We start from the raw sequence: 22015 nt of genomic DNA, 5'->3' as shown, positions 1-22015 counted from the left end.
GCCTGGCCATAAAAGCGTTTCCTAATTCAACAAGTAAAAATGATGCCTCATTTTAATCAATAATAATTTGATTGCTAATAAACTTCAACATCTCTTCCCCTTATTTAAGAAATATTCTTCTATTGTGTTCTGTCTGCACACATCCCTTGTCCATGAATCCATTCATTCATTCGTTCATTTATTCATTCAATAAACACTGATTGAACATTAACTTTATGTTGAATGATGGAGAATAATAGAGGAATGGACCAGATTTGACTCCCAACCCTCAAAATCTACATCCTAGAATTAACTACAGATTAGAGGAAAAGCCAAGTCAGTGAAGTAGAAAGAGTGCTACAATAAAGATATGTCCAAAAGCTCAGAGAAAGTACCCCTCATCCAGTCTGACATGTGTATACATGTAGGGAGAAATTCAGGAAAGCTTCACAGCAGAGATGGTAGCAGAGCAGATCTTGAAGATGAAAGGCAATCTGCCAACCAGAGAAGTGGGAGCTGAGTAAGGGAAGGAGGCTGAGAGGAATGGGAGAAAGAATCATATCCTCAAAGATTCAAAGAGGGCAAGAAGAGCCAGGTGCGGTGGATCACACCTGTAATCCCAGCACTTTGGGATGCTGAGGCAGGTGGGTCACTTGATGTCAGGAGTTTGAGATCAGCCTGACCAACATGGTGAAACCCCATCTCTACTAAAAATACAAAAAAAAAAAAATTACTAGGCATGATGGTGCACACCTGTAGCCCCAGATACTTGGGAGGCTGAGGCAGGAGAATTGCTTGAACCCAGGAGGCGGAGGTTGCAGTAAGCCGAGATTGTGCCACTGCACTCTAGCCTGGGCGATGATGAAGCAACACTCTATCTCGAAAAAAGAAAAAAGAGGGCAAGAAGATGGTATAATACATCTGAAAAGCTGTACAAAGTGTTAATAACAGGCACAGACATTATCAAGGGCTCAGTGTATGTCAAACATTGATCTGCTTCACATGCATAGATTCATTTAACCCTCATGACAATCCTTTCAGTAGGAACTTGGTTCCCATTATACTGATGAGGAACTAAGGCCCAGACAGCTTTAACAGAATGCCCAAGGGCACAATACTATTAATAGTAAGAAGTGGAGCCAAGAATTGAACCACGATGTTCAGGGTTCATAGAATGATTAGAATATAGTGAAAACAAAGCAAGAGATAAATTAGAGAGCTGGCAGGTGGGGCCCAATCACGAGAGGTGCATGTGTGTGCCATGTTAGGATACCCAGGTTTTCTTCTGTTGGTGAAGGGAATCTCTTGAAGGGTGTTGAGCAAGACAGCAATATGAGCAGAGAGTTAGAAGCCCAAGTACTCAGGAAGCAATGCAGAGGTAGGCACGGGAGTGCTTCTGGGATGAAGAGAATGGGCTGAGGTTGCAGCTCAGAGGCAAAACTAGAATTGAATGTGCTGGACCTCGGATGGACTCTAAGCCTCTTGTTGAGTGTCTGGGAGACAGGGCCATCATGGAAGCTAGCTTTGGACAGCAGGAGGGACACCTTTTCTACTGAGATGAAAAAGGAATGCCAAGTTGTGGATGTGGGGGCATGGGTGTGGTTTACATCTCAGGATCTCTATATGCTCTATTAACCTGGAGATGAGGTTTTCTGTTATAAATCGGAGGAAAATGGTGAAGTTAGGAGCTTAAGAGTGAGAAAGTTTGAAATATCCATTGTGGAGAGTGGAAACAGGTACTAGGCCTTGATTCCCTCCTTAACTGCTTCTTCATCCTCAGCTACTCACTGATCCATCAGTTGTTCAGCTTGTCATCTGTGCCTTTGATTTCTATTGGTCCTTTCCTTTCAGCATATAGAATGTTCATGTCTCTCTCAACTTAAAACAACAGCAAAACCCAGTCCATGACCTTCTGCCCAGCAAAGTCATCCTGGTAGTGTCCACCAGCCTGGCAGAACCTGTCTTCCACAGCAGCCTGGTGACAAGAAGAAGCCACAGCAGCGGCGTTTGGCAGTGGTCTGGCCATCCCCAGACAAAATAAGCATCCCTGGGGTTCCTGGACAACAAAGGGCAAAGGCAAAGAGAAGAGGTCTCAAGAATAGACTGACAAATCTCCAAGAGGAATTCCAGATAATATGGCAAATGGGAATTAAATGAGAAAGTAAAAGAGAGGTGACCATATGCCAATCTGGAGCAGGTGGCATGTGTCATGATGGTTCAAGGGCAATCAAGGAGTTCACATTTATGGTGAAGATTTCTCTTGATTTCTTTTCCTCCTGTCATCTTATTTTGTGTTTTCAGTTTTTCATGTCTTGTTGCTATTACCTTATATTGATTGCTACTTGTCTTTTGCAATACAGCCTAAATGTGGCAGGTTCTTGAATAACATCACCTCATTCAACATCATTTTATGATAATGCTGATTGGGGAAAAAAATGGCTCCAGGCTGGAGCCACTGTCTGCATGAAGTTTGTACTTTCTCTCCATGTCTGCACGGGTTTTCTCTGGTTTCTTCTCACATCCCGAAGCTGTGCACATGAGGTGAGCTGGCATGTCCATATGGTCCCAGTGTGACTGAGTGTGGATGTGTGAGTGCGCCCTGCGATGGGATGGTGTCCTGTCCAGGGCTGGTTCCCATCTTGTACCCTGAGCTGCTGGGACAGGCTCCAGCCACTCATGTCCTTGAACTGGAATAAGTGGGTTGGAAAATGAATGAACAAATGAATACAAATTAGGATAAAATAAAAACTCATCAAGTCTATGACGATAAAGGACATGGGACAAAAACGCTCAGCAAGCCTGCTCTACTTCTGATATTTTGGTTTTGAACTGCAAGGTGGGAAAAGATGCTCCTTACAGTGTTTGCTCTGCAAACATTTATTCCCTGATTTCACCCATCACTACCACGGCCACTGCCACTCACTGATTCACCAAAATTGGGTAAATCATTGTCTTGTTTTTATTAATTTTTTTTTTTTTGAGACAGAGTTTCACTCTTGTTGCCTAGGCTGGAGTGCAATAGTGTGATCTCGGCTCACTGTAACCTCTGCCTCCGTGGTTTAAGCGATTCTCCTGCCTTAGTCTCCCGAGTAGCTGGGATTACAGGCGCCCACCACCATACCCGGCTAATTTTTTGTATTTTTAGTAGAGACAGGGTTTCACCATGTTGGCCAGGCTGGTCTCAAGCTCCTGAACTTAGGTGATCCACCTGCTTCGGCCTCCCAACGTGCTGGGATTACAGGCATGAGTCACTGCGCCCGGTCTATTCATCTTTCTTAAATGTATGTATGGCTCACATTTATTTCAATGCTTGATATTGTAAGTGTTTGGGTCTTTATTTAGAAGTTTGGTGATTTTTTTATGAACAGAACTATGCTGCAGGAACTTCACTTTTGTTTACCTCAATTAGCCTAAGGGAAAATTGGTTTCATTATATGTCATTCACCTAAAGTCACAGTTTCTGAAAACCTATTGATAGCATTAAGGATTTACCGTATTTGGTTTGCTCTTAGGTTCTGCAATTCCATTTAGAATCCTATTCTTGATTAACTTGAAATTGCCCTAAAATATCTTAAACCTATATATACCTAATTATCAAAGAAATAGATGAAATATGATTTCACATTCAGATACAATATGAGGAATTTTGCCCTTAGTCTCCTTATTCTCTCTTCCTGAGTTTCGGTTATTTTATCTGTGGCATAACCCATATCATCTACCTTTTTAATTTTTCTAATCATGTCATTCACCTCTTTGAAATAATGTTTTTGCTTTGAATTCACTATGTAAGCGTGTGTGTGTGTGTGTGTGTGTGTGTGTATAAAATCTGTTTTAATGTCCAATGCTGCTCCAGTTTTTAAAGATAAGATGTCCTCTTTGAGTTCTTAATTTTGATTTTTTTCATCATGTTCTGGATTAAGTTATTAAAGTAATATATTACTTCGAACAATTTACTAAAGAAACTAGATATTTTTGGTTTTCTTAAAGATTTAAAAAACATTTCTATTGTTCCATGCATAAAAAACAACTTGTTTACCCTCAAAGCACTGAAGATTTAACCACTGCCTCTGTGTATTGCCTGAGGTAATATCTTTTTGGGTTTTAGGGCATTGGTTCTGCTGGTGATGGTGGCATTTTTAAGCGTTGTTTTGGATAAGTTTGCTTTGATGCTTATAAGAGTCTTTTCTTTTATGTGACCTTTCACATTTTTACCAAGGTATATTTAATGATCCCTTTTCATATATTTTACATGGATCAGAGTGAATTCTCTCAATTTACAAATACTTCATTGAGCTTAGAAAATGATTTTTTAAATGATCTTTGATTATCACTTTAGCTGCATTTATTTAGTTCTCTCTGCCTTCCTTTCTGCTCTCTTCTTTGTCACTGTTTCAAACCCTCTCTTGGTGGTGTTTCCGAAGATAGTTCTCTGGTTTATTACCAAGTTTCTGCAGTGTCCAGTTTTCTATTAGTGCCTCTAATTTAATTTTTAATTCATAAAATGTGTTTTGTAAGTTTTAACACATCTTTCTTTATTCTTCTCTGCTTGCTTCTCAAAATGGCTTGCTCCTGCTGAGACTCTGATATATTTTGTTGTGACCATAATGAAAATTTTAAGGCCTCCCAACCATCTGAATGGGCGCCTCCTCTCAACCAAGGGCATTCCAAAGTTAACCTGAAAAACTAGTTCAGGCCATGATGGGAAGTGGGAGCCAGACATACTTCATTATACCCTCCTCCCTTTTGGAATTATTGATAGAACAGACTTTTTAAGTCTGATTAGAAACATGTACAATCTATTCTCTCTGAAGCCTGCTACCTGGAGGTTTCATCTGCATGGTAAAACCGTGCTCTTCACAACCCCTTATAGTAATGCAGACATTCCTTTCTATTGATAATAACTCTTTCAACCCATTGCCAATCAGAAATCTTTAAATCTACCTATGACCCAAAAGCCTGCTCTACCCTCCACCCCTTCAAATTGTCCCACCTTCCCGGACCAAACCAATGTATATCTTACATGTATTTATTGAAGTCTGAAATCCCCCTAAAATGCATAAACCAAGCTGTGCCCTGACCTACCTTGGGCATATGTCTCAGGACCTCCTCAGGCTCTGTCACGGGCATATCCCTAACCTTGGCAAAATAAACTTTCTAAATTGATTGAGACCTTTCTCAGATACTTTTGGTTTACAATAACATAACTAGTTTCTTAGAACAAACAAACAAAAACTAACTTTTCATACAACAAATCACTTTCAGAATCTGTATGGATTCTCCTGTAGTGCATGATTTAGTTTTTTTCTGCTCATGCAACTTTACAAAGAGGTCTCTAGAACAGTCCTGGGCATTGGTGTGTGGCTACGGTTCACAAATTCCACAGGCTCTGTCACAGATGGCGCATGCATGTGTATGTGTCCGTGTGTGTAGACAGAGGGAGAGTGGCCAAGGAAAGGAGGGACCTAGTTGTATCCGTCATAAATAAATGTGCCAAATCACTATGAAAAGAGGGCACATTTATTTAGGGAAGGAGGGTGGGAGGGAGGAAGAAAGACCAGCTTTTGATTTAGAGACCAAGAAGCCAAATTTGGGATAGGTGTTTGGTAGGAAAAGAAGAGGATGAGGGGCAGAGTAAAAGCTGGGAGCCTTGTACCAATACCCCAACCACTGACAAACGAATTCCAAGAGAGGCTCTCCATGCAGTGTTCCAGAGTTGTGTAGTTCACAACCAGCACAACCCTTAGCAGTGGCTCTTCCCTGGGACCACTGACTCACATGGAAGCCCTAGGGTAGACTTTTCGGCTTGTGCTCAATTGACAAATTGTCACTAAGGCAACTAGGTCTCTCATGCCAGGAAATAAATCAAAAAGGCAGAAATATAAGTCCATCAATGAATAAAATGATTTACTTCCTTACCAGAACATGAAATAGGAGAATTTCTTACATTTTATTGTTGTGGCCTATTTTTTTATTTGTTTTGGGTCTTCTATGAAGAATTCTGAGCTTGGGAGAGGGTAGTACTGGGCTGAAAATCAAATCACTTATCTGAATTAGAAGTCATAGACACGATCTAGGCAAGTTATCCGGCTACATTTTGACAGTGACTGGAACTTTGAAACTTTGCAATGTCAGTAAGAAATCATTTTCAATCCAGATAATGTAATGAGAACTTGTTCTTGGCTCCTTGTTTTAAACACTCTGTGCTTAAATTCTGTGTAATGGATCCCAGCATGTAACCACAGAACATCAGTCCTAAATATAGCAGTTTTCAAAGTAATGGAAGAAATCCATATGCTGATAGCTTCATCTCTAAAACTTAGGTGGCTCTAAATCAAAAATAAAGTAAATAGGCTCACCTAGTAAGTGTTTCACATTTCTACTTATAAAATATAAGGGAAAATTAGCATGAATTAATTAAGATCAAACAAAATGGGGAAGCTGGTTGTCAGTTACAACCGTAACTTCCCTGCCACTTCAGGGACCCAGCCATATTCCAGCTTAGGGAGGGAGTGCGCAACTCTGGCAGGCACTGGCACAAAGTTCTACCCAGGTTACAGAATGGTCACTCACGGGGTCCAATTTGTACTGAGCTCATTTGTTGCAATGGTAACTAGCCACAACCAGAGCCACTTCATGCCCAAGCCTCCTGCAGCGGGGAATTAAACCTGCATGGTGGCAGCAGATACAAACAGTGCAGGGGCCTCTGTGCCTCAAGGGGCAGTGAGCTTTTCTCAAAGTCATTTCCATTCCCTCTGTGGGATATTGCACCATTGCCTTCAATACTTCCCTCTCTCTATCTGCGCCCTTTTCCGTGTCGTTCTGCCGTTGCACTCTCTAAAGGGGCACAATTTTCCTGATCTTTGACAATGGGGTCAGCTACAGGACTTGTTTTGGCCAAGAGAATGATGTGGAAGTCAAAGTATGCCAGTTCTGAGCCTAGCCCTCAAGAGGTCTTCTTGTTTCCCACTCCAACTGCACTTCTGCCATCGCCATGAGAACGACATACTTGGGTTAGCCCGCTGCTCCTTGAAGGAGAATGACAGACATGTGGAACAGAGCCACCCCAGCTGGGCCCAGCTCAGATCAACGAACAGACCTGTAAGCCCAGCTCAGCCAGCCCACAGACCTGTAAGCTAAATAAATGTGTGTGTGCGTGTATGTGTGTGTGTGTTTGTGTGACAGAGATTTTCAGGTCATTTATTACACATCAAAATTCTGGCAATGATGATTGATGTACTCTCCTAAGTCCTGCCTTCTTGCACTTTCTTCTCCTTCACACCCCACTGCTAAGAGGCAGCTTCAAACCCCAGTGTTAAGCTGTACCTCAAGAAGGTGGACACCTGGGCTATGGCACATGATGCCTCTGGCAGAATTAATTTGACTGAACAGTATTCTGACGGAATGATATTATTTTCTTCTAAGGAATACTGTCAGAAACAGCCACCTGTCCTTCATCCCTGGGTATCCTGGGGCATGCTACTGAGACCACCACTCACCTACCAGAGAGTCCTTTCTGTGAGTGGCCAGTGGAGAATGTCTTTCTTGCACTCTGCATTAGGATCCCTTTTCCTAAGCAACTGGCTTATTGTTGCTTTATGTTTTTTTTGTTTTGGGTTTGGTTTTTTTGTTTGTTTGTTTTTTGAGACAGTGTCTCACTCTGTTGTCCAAGTTAAGAGTATAGTGGTGTGATCACAGATCCCTACAGCCTCGACCTCCCCAGGTTCAGGTGATCCTCCCACCTCAGCCTCCCTAGTAGCTGGGGACCACAGGTGTGCACCACCATGTCCAGCTAATTTTTGTATTTCTAGTAGAGATGGGGTTTTACCATGTTGCCCAGGTTGGTTGGAAACTCCTGGGCTCAAGTGGTCCACCAGCCTTGGCCTGCCACAGTGCTGAGATTACAGGCATGAGCCACCACACCCAGCTTATAGTTGCTTTATGAACACCATGAACTGATCATGGTCTCCTATTTTGCACTGACCTCTAGGAAGCCTGTGGCTGACTGCTAGTAAATGCCCCTAACTTCAGAGCCTGTAAATATACTCTGTATGCCAACCCCACTCCTGGCTCCCTTGTTCTTTCCTACTTATATTTTTTCTTTTTAGTATTTGCATATTCATTTTATGCTATAGAACTGTCTACATCTTTCTAGCTTACCTTAAATCCATTTCTGAAACAAGGCAAAATAGATAAATATAAAAATACATACAGTAGCGAGAAGAACTGAAGGGGTATTTATCCAGAAAGTTTTTTTAAATCCTACCCCAACTGCCCCTATTCCAAAAGACAGTCTTCCAGAAAAGGCAGAGTCAAGGAAAAAGATTTTAATCAGAGCCAAGATCTCAAAGTTGGTAGAGACAGCTGCTGAGCCATGCAGGGGCACATACGTGCTTTCTAGACACAGAGTGTAAGTTCCATGTGGCCAGTGGTAACAAGCAGATGGAACTAATGCCATGGATATTTGCTGGCTTAGTGTTTAGCATATGTTAATTCATCTAATGCCCCCAAGTAAGCTCCTGAATGATTCTCATTTCACAGATGATGAACCTGAAGCATTAGAGAGGCAGAATGAATTGTCAACCTTAGCTAGTTTGATTCTAAATCTTAACTCATGATGAAATTGCTAGACTGCCTGGTGCAAATCCCAGCTCTGCAACTTAATATGTAATTCTGGGTACATTCCTTAACCTCTCTGCTTTTTAGTTTCCTCATCTGCAAGATGGGAATAATAATAGTGCCCACTTCGTAGGATTGCTGTGAGGAGTAAATGAGTTAATATGTAGAAAGCATTTAGTGCAACATTTGTCACATGGTAAGCAGCAAGCATATAAATGTTAGCTACTATGATAATTATTAGTAAGTGGTAGAATGAATCATCCTTCAAGAAAGGTCAAAATAAGTCTAGGAATGCCCTGTCAATATGATCGTATTAAGTGAGTGAAAACTGAATCCAAACAAAAGGCACCACCTTTGTTCATTCATTCATTCATTCATTCATTCATTCATCTATTCTCCAACTAACATACATGTGGGAATAAAAAGATATGCTGGGTAACACCAGTCATAAATAAAATGAGTTCAAAGAGGCAAGGATTACTGTGAGCTGTGGTGGTAAGGAACATCTTAAGAGAAGAAATATAATTTAGTCCATGTCTTCAGGAGCTGGCAGGAGAAATTGGACAGCAAAGGAGAGACCCCTCCAAAATGGTGTGGGAAGAGAGTGACCCAGATTGGGCAGCACAGAACCAGCAGTACAAGGCCACAGATGAGGCTGGCACTCCCAAAGGGCAGCTCATTCATCTCTGAGCCTCTATCATCCACCATGGGACCTGACACAGAGTACATGCACAATATATATTTTATTGAATGAATGAAGAAAGAATAAACTTACATGATTAAACACTGTACTATGTGGCACGCCTTCCAAATCCAGTACTTTGAGTTGCAAAATTTACTTGAATGAAAAGCAGCCTGGCAGGGCCTGCCCTATGGTGGCCCAAGTGCCATTACCCTCCTGCCCTGCAGTATCCTCTCATTTTATATCCTAATTTTTACATCATAATTCTCCCTTTGAGGAACTACAAATTAGCATTTACTTACTGCTCCCATTTTTAAACACAAAATTTGCAATCTAATTAAAGAAGAAATCATGGGTGGCACTAACTGGGTCATTTGTTAGCAACTAAATGGCTATATAGCGGTCTTGCTTTTATTCATAGAAGCTTCATTTAGAAAACAGACCATTAGAACATTGTATTTTGGACGAAACAGTAGTTTCACTGTTAATGATTTCCTCATTTCCACAGGAATATAATCATGGAAAAAGAAATAAAATAAACACAATATAAAAATATATGTATATATAAAACTCCAGAAAAAGAGTTGGCCCTTTTTCCACTCTTTAGAAACATAAGAAACACTCTATCTGTTTTGGCACAACATTATATGGTTTATTTATTCTAAAATGCCAATAATTTTTTCTAGCGTCCCATAAAATTCAAGGTTATAAGAATGGATGTGCTTCAAAAATAGAAAGAGAAAAGCTTAAGCGTGATTAAGATTTTTAAATAGTGGAACTGATTTTAACTAGGCCTATACGATCACAGCCAAATCCAGTTTAGCACAGGTATTAATAATAATGTGACATTCCCTAATAATAACGTGTCTAGTCAGTATTTTCCCCAGTGTAATTTTAGAGAGTCTTATGGCATGGGAGAGAGATTGTGCATGGCAAAATGGTAGACTAGGCAGCAATTAAAACTCACACTCCTGGCTGAGCTTGCGAAAACAGAGAGAAATGTCTCCAGGTACCAACGCGAAGAGGTGGCTGACAGCCAGAGAGAAAGGTGAGCAAGTGAATAGGTGGCAGCAGGATGAGAGGTAGTTGGGGTGGGGAGGAAGTGGGATCAAACCCTTTAGCAGGTAAGAGCTTAGATTTTTAACATTCACCGGGGCACAGAAGACAAGACCTCCAGTCCAGGACAGTAGCAACTGGGAACTCCTACACATTAAACCTATGCATAAAGCTAGAACTGTAAAAAGGCTGCAAGTGAAGTGAAAGAATTAATAAACTCTACCCATTGAACAAGAGAGATGACAATGAGGCCTTTCTCTGCTGAGTCTCTAGGGTATTAAAAAAAAAAAAAAGTTATCTGATACAAATCAAAGCCAATATTCCACCTAATAAGAATTTAGAGTATAAATTTATTTTGCCCACTTACTATATAAAGCTCTGATATAGTTCACATGTTTGTCCCCTCCAAATCTGACATTGAAAGGTAATCCCCAGTGTTGGAGGTGGGGCCTGGTGAGAGGTATTTGGATCATGGAGGCAGATCCCTCATGAATGGCTCAGCACCGTCCCCTCAGTGATGAGTGAGCTCTCGTTCTGAGTTCACATGAGATCTGTTTGTTTAAAAGAACCTGACACCTCCTTACTCTCTCTCTTGCTCCCTCTTACCATGTAATATGCCAGCTCCCCTCTTTGCTTTCTGCCCTGATGGTAAGCTTCCTGAGCTCTTACCAGAGGCAGATGCTAGCACCACACTTCCTGTACAGTCTGAAGATCCATAAGCCAAAATTAACATTTTTTCTTTATAAATTACCCAGCCTCAGGCATTCCTTTATAACAAAAAAAAAAATTGACTAACCATGTTCCAAGGCAATTAATTAACATCAAAAATAACATGAAATTAGACCAGTTTGTAAGCTAGCCCAGAAAGGTAAAATCCAAACTACTCAAAGAGTTCTATTGCTGGATGCTAAAATTAGCAGGTGAGTTTGAGTTTGAGAAAAAGTAGGGTTTGCATAGTCTCAAAGTATCTCTTTCAAGGTATTTATTAAATGCAAAAGGAAAGATAGTAACTTTCCAGTGGAGAAACCTGGCAGACATTACCTGAATCAAGTGATCAAGGCCAACATCACCAATAGTAAGACATGCTGACATCATGAACCACTTGATATGATGTTCTAAGAAGACAACATCATTTCTGTGGCATTCTTTACAAAAGTGTATAATCTCAGTGCAACTATGAGAAAACATCAGACAACTCCAAATTGAACAACATTCTACAAAATAACTGACCACTATTCTTAAAAAGTATCAAGCTCATAAAAGACAAAGAAAGGTTGAGGAATTGTTACAGACCACAGAAGACTAACAAGAAACAACTACTAAATGCAATGTGGGATCCTGGATAGGATCATGGGACAGAAAAATGACATTAGTGAAAAACTGGTAAAATTCAAATGAAATTTTTAGTCTGTAGAATTGTCCCAATGTTAATTGTTTGGGTTTAATAATTACACTATGGTAAGATGTTAACACAGAAAAAGCTGGGTAAGGGAAATATGGGAACTCTCTGTACTAGTTTGGTAACTTTTCTGTAAGTCTACAATTAGTTCAAAATAAAAGATTTTTTAAAAACTACGCTAAATGGTCAACCCAAGCAACAAAGGAACAATGAAGTGGAGGAAGAAAGTCCAATTTAAGATGAGCTCAGAAAACAAAAGCAAACAACCCACCCTAAGTCAGCAGATATAACAGAAGAATTGGCATTCCATGAATTTGGGACAATAGAACAAAAATCAGTAATGAACCATGAAATTATTATATTTAAAATTATTAAACAGATAAAACATAGAGAAGCCATAAGAAAAGAATAAGATTCTACAAAAAAGAACGGAAACATGAAACATAACAATCAAATAGTACTTAAAGAATAAGAAGGCAGAGTCACTGAATCAATGAACTGGATGAAATTTAAGGCAAATTCCAGAAATGGAGCAGCACAGAATGAAAAATAAATGAAAAGAATGAAAGATCAAAAGACATGGAGAAAAAAGAGGAGTTTGACAGAGATATTAAGAGATAACAAGAACAGGTTGAGTTTGAGAAGGAAAACAGGCAAAATGAACAAGAGAAGTTATTTGAAGAGATAATGGCTCAGAATAATTCTCAAACTGAAGAATTATAAATAGTCCCAAGATGCATTGTAATAAAACTGCAGAACACCAAAAACAAAGAAAGACAGCCAGAGGGAATAAAGGCTTATGACTACAAAGGAACAATTATATTAACAAGAGACGTACCAACAATGGAGACAGAAGACAATAGAGTATCTTCAAAAGATCAAAGGAAAATAGTTAAATCTAGAATTATGTACCCGTTTAAACTTCAAAAGTAAGAGAAAAATACATGCATTTCAGAAATTAAGACTTAATTCCCAGGGTTATGAAGCAAGTCTCATTATATATCAAAGAACCAAGAAGATGCAGACAATGTTCTCTAACTAAATGTAATAAAAAGAGAAATTAAGAACCAAAAGAGAGTAACTTCATACACATATGGAAATGTCAAAACAAACTTTTAAATAATTAATTGGCCAAAAAAGAAATAATACTAGAAAATATTTATATATGGAGGATAATAAACACTAAACACACCACAGCTAAAGTAATACTCAGAAGGCAAATTAAAGCCTTAAGTGCATTTCTTAGAAAAGAAACACTGATGTAACAAACCTGCACGTTGTGCACATGTACCCTAGAACTTAAAGTATATAAAAAATTTTAAAAAAGAAAAGAAAAGAAACACTGAAAATCAGTGAAACAGATATCCAAGTCAAGAAGTTAGAAAATAAACACAGAGAAAGTACAAAGAACAACATGATAAAAATAAGAATACAAATTGATGAATTAATGAAATAAAAAACAAAGTTTAAAAAGAGGGTTAACAAGTTAAAATTTGGTTGTTTACAAAAATCTAAAACACAACTCCAGTAAAATTGAATTTTCACAAAGGTACAAATCAACAGTAACAGGACTAAAAAGGTGATAAAAAATTTAAAATTAAGTGAAATGAAAAAGTTTCTAGAAGCTACATAATTTTCAAAACCAACTCAAGAGAAATCCAGAATAAAATGTATTACCCTTAGAGGAAGTGAATCATTAAAAATCTACCCACTGAAAAAAGGAAGGGCCATATGGTTTTACAGACAACTTACACAAAACCTTAAAAAAACTGACAATACCTACATTTTACAAGCTGCTTTAAGAAACAGTGAATGTTCTGAAACTCATCTTATGAAGCAATTATAAAACACACATTTGATATGGACAAAGGTAGTATGAGAAAGAAAAAGTATAGACCTATCTCCTTTATGAACAAAGATGTAAAAATCCTAAATAAAATATTTGCATCTACCAAAAACTCATAATAAGTTAAGTACTTAGTAAAAATATTTCTTGTAAGGTAAGGAAAAAGATAAGGAGATCTGCTATTACTACTCACATGTTGCATTGTAGGCCCTAGCCAATATAATAAAAATAGAAAAAAAATCATAAGGATTAGAAAGGAAGAAGCAAATCTGTCATTATTTATAGTTTATATAATATGGTCCAAAATTAAAATCCAAAGAATCTACAGACTCTGAGAATTCAAAAATTAAAATGAGATCAATATATAAAACATAACCGGGTAGATCACGAGGTCAGGAGTTTAAGACCAGCCTGGCAAGATGGTGAAACTCCGTATCTACTAAAAATGCAAAAATTAGCCGGGCGTGGTGGTGGGCCCCTGTAATCCCAGCTACTCAGGAGGCTGAGGCAGAGAATTGCTTGAACCCGGGTGGCGGAGGTTGTAGTGAGCGGAGATCGCTCCATTGCACTCCAGCTTGGGCGACAGAGCAAGATTCCATCAAACAAACAAACAAACAAACAAAAAACAATAGCATTCATACATACCATCAACTAGAAAATATAATTTTGAAGTAAATATACCATCTACAATAACAACAAAACTATAAAGTATTATAAAACAAGATACATTATATTTATGGATGAGAAGTTTCTATTTCAAAGTGACAGAAACTGTGTCCCCAGAATCTGGTGGCCAGTTTGTGCAGCCATGCCACACAACTCTCAGACTGAAACTGAGATGGAGGGTACCATACCAGCTGTGCATGTGTGGTGCCACAGTCGCGCCCAGGGATCCTCTGCCCTTGAGCCACTGTACCACCAGACGGCCCACAAACATACCCCAGAACCCACTATAATTTTGGCAAGCACAGGGGATCAGTAGGTCCCCAGGAGATCTAATTTCAGTGTGGGCTGCCCCTAAGGGAGAGGGGAGCACAGCCCACCAAAGCATTCTTTGGGACAAAGGAATGATGGGTGTGGTACTAACTGCTGAAGGGGATATTACTGATGCCTGGGGACAGATATGGAGAGACGGGTCATCTCTCACCCCTCTCCCAGTAACTGTTGGAGATGCAGCAGCAGATCTCCCCACCAGGGCCCCATGAGCATGCACTGTAAGAAAGCACTGTTCACACTTTTCCAGGGGCTCCATCCCCCCTCAAAGTGAATGTGCACTGAAAGAAAGCAATTTTCACACTTTTCTGGAAGTTCTACCTCCAATGAAAGCCAGAGTGCACTGAAAGAAAGCACTCTTCATGCTTTTCTAGCAGCTCTACCCCTGCTGAAAGTGAGCTCACACTGAAAATGCTTTTCACACTTTTCCCACAGCTCCACCCCCACTGAAAGCAAGCCCGTGTCTGCTTGTGCTTGCACGGAGTGCAAGGCCCAACTCCCCCTCCCTAAACAGAATGGCAGTGCCCTAGCAATAGAGGACAGACCTTGGAGTTACCCTCCCTGGACTATGGGAAGAGGCTCTGCCCTGACCCCCACTCTAATGGTAGCCATCAGAAAGGTGGATTCATGGCCCACAGCCACACCATGGCATAGAACCAAAGGACGAAACCTTTATAAACAGCTCGTGAGCCCTGTGAGAGTGAAGTGATAAGAAAACAGATGGATTCCCGCTGGTCTACGACAAGAAGTTGGTGCACTCCCTAAATCCACCTCTGAGACTTTATTTATTTATTTGAGACAGAGTCTTGATCTGTTGCCCAGACTGGAATGCAGTCATATGGTCATGGTTCACTACAGTCTTGAACTCCTGGGCTGAAGCAATCCTCCCACCTCAGCCTCCCCAGTATCTGGAACTACAAGTACACACTACCACACTCAGCTAATTTTTAAATTTTTCTTTCGTAGAGATTCAGTCTCACTATGTTAACTAGGCTGGCTTTGAACTCCTGGCCTCAAGTAATTCTCCTGCCTTGGCCTCCTAAAATATGAGATTACAGGTGTGAGCCACCAAGCCTGGTCCCTCAAGACTTTAGCACACCCCATTATCATCTCTTCCTGCCACCACCATCAGGGCAGGTGCGTCCACCTGGACACCAACCTACCTACTGGCTGCTACTCTTCAGCACCATCCACTGTACTGCAGCCTGAACTGCGCCACCAAACAAAAATGCATTGCTACAATAAGCAGCATCTGAGAAAGTCATAGCACAGAACCTATTTGCAACCAAGGAACTTGTACAGAGCCTTGGCTCCCTGAAAGCATCCAGAAAAGAAGCCAATCAATCACACACAACATACACCACAGTCATACCCTCAAGGGAAAAAAGAATAACAAATTTTTAGAAAGCCCTCTGAAATGGTAGCAAATCCAAAAAAAAAAAAAAAAAAAAAAAAAAAAAAAAAAAAGGCAGCAACAGCCTCAGATGAGAAGGAATCAGCACAAGAACTCTGGCAGTACAGAAAACCAGTGTTTTCTCACCTGTAAAAGATCACACTAGCTCCCTAGCAATGGATCCTAACCAGATTGAAATGTCTGAAATGACAGATAAAGAATTCAAAATATGGATTGCACGGAAACTCAACAATATCCAAGAGAAAGTTGAAATCCAGCACAAATAAAACAGAAAAATGATCCAGGAAATGACAGATGAAATAGATATATTAAGAAAGAACCAAACAGAACTTTTGGAACTGAAAAGTTCACTACAGAAATTTCAAAATACAGTTTGAAGCCTTGACAATAGACTAGATCAAGTAGAAGAAAGAATTTCAGAGGTCAAAGACTGGTCTTCCAAGTTAACCCAGTCACACAAAAAATAAGGAAAAAATAATTTTAAAATGAATAAAACTTTTGAGAAATATGGGATTATATAAAGTGACCCAACCTATGACTTACTGGCATTCGAGAGAGAGAAGGAGAAAAAGCAGGCAATTTGGAAAACATTTGAGGCTATAATTCAGAAAAATGTCCCCAATCTCACTAGAGAGGTCAACATGTAGATACAAGAAATTCAGAGAACTCCTGCAGGATACTACATAAGACAACCACTCCCATGGCAAACAGTCATCAGACTATCTGAGGTCAAAACATAATGAAAAATTTTCAAAGCAGCTAGAAAAAAGGGCCAAATTACCTATAAAGGGAATCCCATCAGACTAACAGTGGACCTCTTAGATTAGAGACCTATTTTTAGCCTTCTTAAAGAAAATAAATTCCAGCAAAGAATTTCATATCCCACCAAACTAAGCTTCATAAACAAAGGTGAGTCTTTACCAGACAAGCAAATGTTAAGAGAATTAATCACCACCAGACCAGTCAAAAGAAATATTTAAAGGAGTTCTAAACATGGACATGAAAGAACAATACTTGCTACCACAAAAGCACACGTAAGTACAAAGCCCAGAGACCTTATAAAGCAACTACACAATTGATACTACAAAGCAACTTGCTAAAACAACACTAAAATAGGAACAAAACCTCACATATCAATATTAACCTTGAATATAAATGGCCTTAACGCTCTACATAGAAGACATAAAATGGCAAATTAGATTTAAAAAAAAAAAAAAAACAAGACCCAACCTTCTCCTGTTTTCAAGAGGCCCATTTCACATGTAATGACATTGATAGACCCAAAGTAAAGGGATGGAGAAAGATCTATCATGCAAATGGAAAACAAAACAGAGCAGAGGTAGCTATTTTTGTATCAGATAAAACAGACTTTAAACCAACAACATTAAAAAAGGACAAAGAAGGGCACTACATAATGATAAGGCGTTCAATTCAACAAGAAGATTTAACTATCCTAAATATATATGCACTCAACATCAGAGCACTCAGATTTATAAAACAATTACTACTAGACCTAAGAAAAGACATAGACAGGCATACAATAATAGTGGAGGACTTCAACATCCCATTGACGGGACTAGACAGATCACAGAGGCAGAAAACTAACAAAGAAACTCTTAAGTTGGACTTCTGACCAAATGGACCTAATAGACATCTACAGAATACTCCACCCAATAACCACAGAATATACATCTTTCTCATCTGCACACGGGATATTCTCTAAGATTGACCACGTGCTCAGTCATAAGTCTCAATAAAATTCAAAAATATCAAAATTCTACTAAGCATCTTCTTGGACAACAGTGGAATAAAACTAGGAACCAAGAGGAACTCACAAAACCACACAAATACATGGAAACTAAACAACTTGCTCCTGAATGACTTTTAGGTAAACAATGAAATTAAAGCAAAAAATTATTTGAAACAAATGAAAACAGAGACACAACATACCAAAACCTCTAGGATACAGTAAAAGCAGTGTTAAGAAGAAAGTTTACAGTGCTAAAGGCTTACATCAGGAAGACAAAAGTTGGCAGCATTTCCCCTAATAACTGCAACAAGACAAGTATGTCCCCTCTCTCCACTCCTATTCAATATAGTATTGGAAGTCCTAGCCAGAGCAATCAAGCAAGAGAAAGAAATAAAAGGCATCCAAATAGGAAAAAATGGAAGTCAAATCATCTGTTTGCCAATAATGTGATTCTATACCTAAAAAACCACAAAGGTTCCTCCAATAGACTCCGAGACATGAAAAATGACTTCAGTAAAGTTTCAGGATACAAAATCAATGCACAAATATTAGTAGCATTTCTATACACCAATAACATTCAAGCTGAGAACCAATGAAGAATGAAATCCCATTTACAATAGCCACAAAAAATAAAATACCTAGGAATACATCTAATCAAAGGGTGAAAGACCCCTACAAGTAGAACTATGAAACACTGCTGAAAGAAATCATAGATGACACAAGCAAATGGAAAAACACCCCATGTTCATGGATTGTAAGAATCAACATCATTAAAATACCCATACTGCCCAAAGCAATCTACAGATTCAATGCAATTTTCCTATCAAATTACCAATGTCATTTTTTCACAGAATTAGAAAAAACACATCTCTAAAATTCATATGGAACTAAAAAAGAGCCTGAATAACCAAAGTAAACCTAAGCAAAAATAACAAAGCCAGAGCCATCACATTACCCAACTTCAAACAATATTACAAGGCTATAGAAACCAAAACAGCATGGTACTTGTACAAAAATAGGCAAGTATTAATAGATCAATGGAACAGAATAGAGAACTCAGAAACCAAGCCACACACCTACAACCAACCAATCTTTGACAAAGTTGACAAAAATAAACAAAAGAGAAAGGACACCCTCTTCAATAAATGATGCTGGGAAAACCGGCTAGACATGAATTGGATCCCTAACTCTCATTATATACAAAAATGAACTAAAAATGGATTAAAGACTTAAATGTGGCTGGGTACGGTGGCTCACATCTATAATCCCAGCACTGTGGGAGGCCGAGGTGGGTGGATCACCTGAGGCCAGGAGTTCAAAACCAGCCTGGCCAAATGGTGAAACCCCGTCTCCACAAAACTAGAAAACTTAGCTGGGTGTGGTGGCATGTGCCTTTAATCCCAGCTACTCGGGAGGCTGAGGCAGGAGAACTGCTTGAGCCCGAGAGGCGGAGGTTGTGGTGAGCTGAGATCACGCCACTGTATTCCAGCCTGGGTAACAGAGTGAGACTCCATCTCTAAAAAAATAAAGAAAGAAAGAAAGACTTAAGTGTAAGACCTAAAACTACGAAAACCTAGGAAAAATTCTTCTGGACATTTGCCTAGGCAAAGAATTTATACTGAAGACCTCAAAAGCAAATGTAACAAATCCAAAATTTGACAAATGGGACTTAATCAAACTAAAGAGCTTCTGCACAGCAAAAGAAACTGTCAATGGAGTAAACAGACAACCCACAGAATGGGAGATAATATTTGCAAACTATGAACCTGACTAAAGGACTGATATACCAAATCTAAACTTAAATCAACAACAACAACAAACATTCAAAAGTGGGCAAAGAACATGAACAGAGACTTCTCAAAAGAAGACAGACATAAAAGCAGCCAACAAATATGAAAAAAATGCTCAGCGTCACTAATCATCAGAGGAATGCAAATTAAAATCAAATAAGATATCATCTCATGCCAGTCAGAATGGCTATTAAAAAGTCAAAAAATAACAGATGTTGGCGAAGATGCAGAGAAAAGGGAATGCTTATACGTGGTTAGTGGGAATGTAAATTAGTTCAGCCCCTGTGGAAAGCAGTTTGGAGATTTCTCAAATAACTAAAAATAGAACTACCATTTAACCCAGCAATCCCGTTATTGGGTATCTACCCAAAGGAAAAGAAATCTACATTTTCTTTATCCAGTCCACTGTTGATGGGCACCTATGTTGATTCTATGAGGTTGTTATTGTGAATACCACTTTTATAAACATGTCAGTGCAAGAAAATGTGGTACATATACACCATGGAATACTCTGCAGCCATAAATAAAAGAGTGAAATCATGTCCTTTGCAGCAACATGGATGCAGCTAGAGGCCATTATCTTAAGTGAATTGATGTAGAAAGAGAAAAATCAAATACCACATATTGTCACTTATAAGTGGGAACTAAACAAAAGGGACACATAGACATAAAGATGGAAATTATAGACACTGAGGACTCCAAAAAGGGGGAGACAAGGAGGAAGGCGAGGGTTGAAAAGCTACCTATTGAGTACGATGTTCACTATTTGGGTGACAAGGTCAATAGAAGCCCAGACCCCAGCATTATGCAAAATACACAGTAACAAACCTGCACACGTACCTCCTGAATCTAAAATTTTTTGAAAAATTTCTGTCATCAAATTAATGTATAAATTCAACACAATTCCAATCAAAATACAATCGACCTTTTTAGAGAGCTAGAAAAAGTGGTCATAAAGTTCGTATGGAAAATTAAAAGTCTGCAAATAGGATGAATCTGAAGAAGAAAAATTAGAACTTACCCTACTTATATTTCATCATGACATATCATGATGCTATAGTAATAAATGAAAACAGATAATACTGACTTAAGAATAGACAAGCAAACAAATTTAATAAAATTGGAAGGCTTAGAAATCAGTTCATATGGATATGGGTCCATGACATATGTCAGATGTATCAGTACAAACCACTGGGGAAAGGACAGACAATGCATGATACTGGGTTGATTGGCAATCTGTGTGTGTGTGTGTGTGTGTGTGTGTGTGTGTGTGTGTGTGTGTGTATGTTAACCTAGACACAAAAATTAATCTTAGATTAATTTAAGACCCAAATGTGGAAGGCAAATGTTGTAACTTTTAGAAGAAAACAGAGAAGAATATCTTCATATATGTGGGGCATACATAATTTCTTAAACAGAATGCAAAATTCACAAACCCATAAAGGAAAAGATGGACAAATTCAAGTATAATTAAAAATTTGAAGCTTTCATGTGACAAAACACACCATATTGGCACTTTTAGCCAGTGCAATAAAGCAAGCAAAAAGAAATCAAAGGAATCCAGATTGAAAATAAAGAACTAAAAACGTCTTTATTCACAGATGACAAGACCATCAGTGTAGAAAAACTGACAGAATAAAAAGGAAAACTACCAGAACTAATAAATGAGTTTAGCAATGTTGCAGAATATAAGATCAATATACAAATATCAATCTTATTTCTACATATTAGCAATATACAATAAGAAATCAAATTTTAAAACATTTATGAAAATATTAAAAATAACATATTTAGTGACAAGTCTGACACGAGATGTGCAAGACCTATACCCTAAAAACTATAAAGTAGGGGTCCCTAACCCCCAATCCACGGACCAGTACCAGTCTGTGGCCTATTAGGAACTGGGCTGCACAGCAGGAGATGAGCAGTGGGTGGGCAAGAGAGCAAGTGAATCTTCATCTGTATTTACAGCCACTCCCCATTGCTCGCATTACTGCTGAAGCTCTGCCTCCTATCAGATGAGCAGCAGCATTAGATTATCATAGGAGTGCAAACCTTTTTGTGAACTGTGCATGCGAGGGATCTAGGTTGCACGCTACTTACGAGAATCCAATGCCTGATGATTTGTCACTGACTCCCATCACTCCCAGATGGCACCCTCTAGTTGCAGGAAAACAAGCTCAGGGCTCCTACTGATTCTACGTTATGGTGAGTTGTATATATTTCTTTTTTTTTTTTTTTTTTTTTTTGAGACGGAGTCTCGGGCTGTCGCCCAGGCTGGAGTGCAGTGGCCGGATCTCAGCTCACTGCACGTGAACCCGGGAGGGTTCACGCCATTCTCCGGCCTCAGCCTCCCGAGTAGCTGGGACTACAGGCGCTGCCACCTCGCCCGGCTATTTTTTGTATTTCTTAGTAGAGACGGGGTTTCACCGTGTTAGCCAGGATGGTCTCGATCTCCTGACCTCGTGATCCGCCCATCTCGGCCTCCCA

At 39.2% G+C, this 22015-nt stretch overlaps 1 protein-coding gene across 2 annotated transcripts in view; it reads right to left on the bottom strand.

The window, feature by feature from the left end:
* EFHC2 (EF-hand domain containing 2) overlaps positions 1-22015 on the bottom strand; it is a 196014-nt gene that overhangs the window by 42927 nt on the left and 131072 nt on the right. The window contains exon 12 of one of the 2 annotated variants that reach the window (XR_004180866.1): positions 1768-2035. The exons of the other annotated variant lie outside the window; for it this stretch is intronic. The gene's annotated coding sequence lies outside the window, so the exon portion shown is untranslated. The remainder of the gene's footprint in view (positions 1-1767; positions 2036-22015) is intronic. 2 annotated transcript variants of the gene reach the window in all.

The sequence above is a fragment of the Papio anubis genome, chromosome X (assembly GCF_008728515.1).
Source record: "Papio anubis isolate 15944 chromosome X, Panubis1.0, whole genome shotgun sequence".
Classification (NCBI taxonomy): domain Eukaryota; kingdom Metazoa; phylum Chordata; class Mammalia; order Primates; family Cercopithecidae; genus Papio; species Papio anubis.
This window is presented reverse-complemented; position numbering and strand designations above follow the sequence as displayed.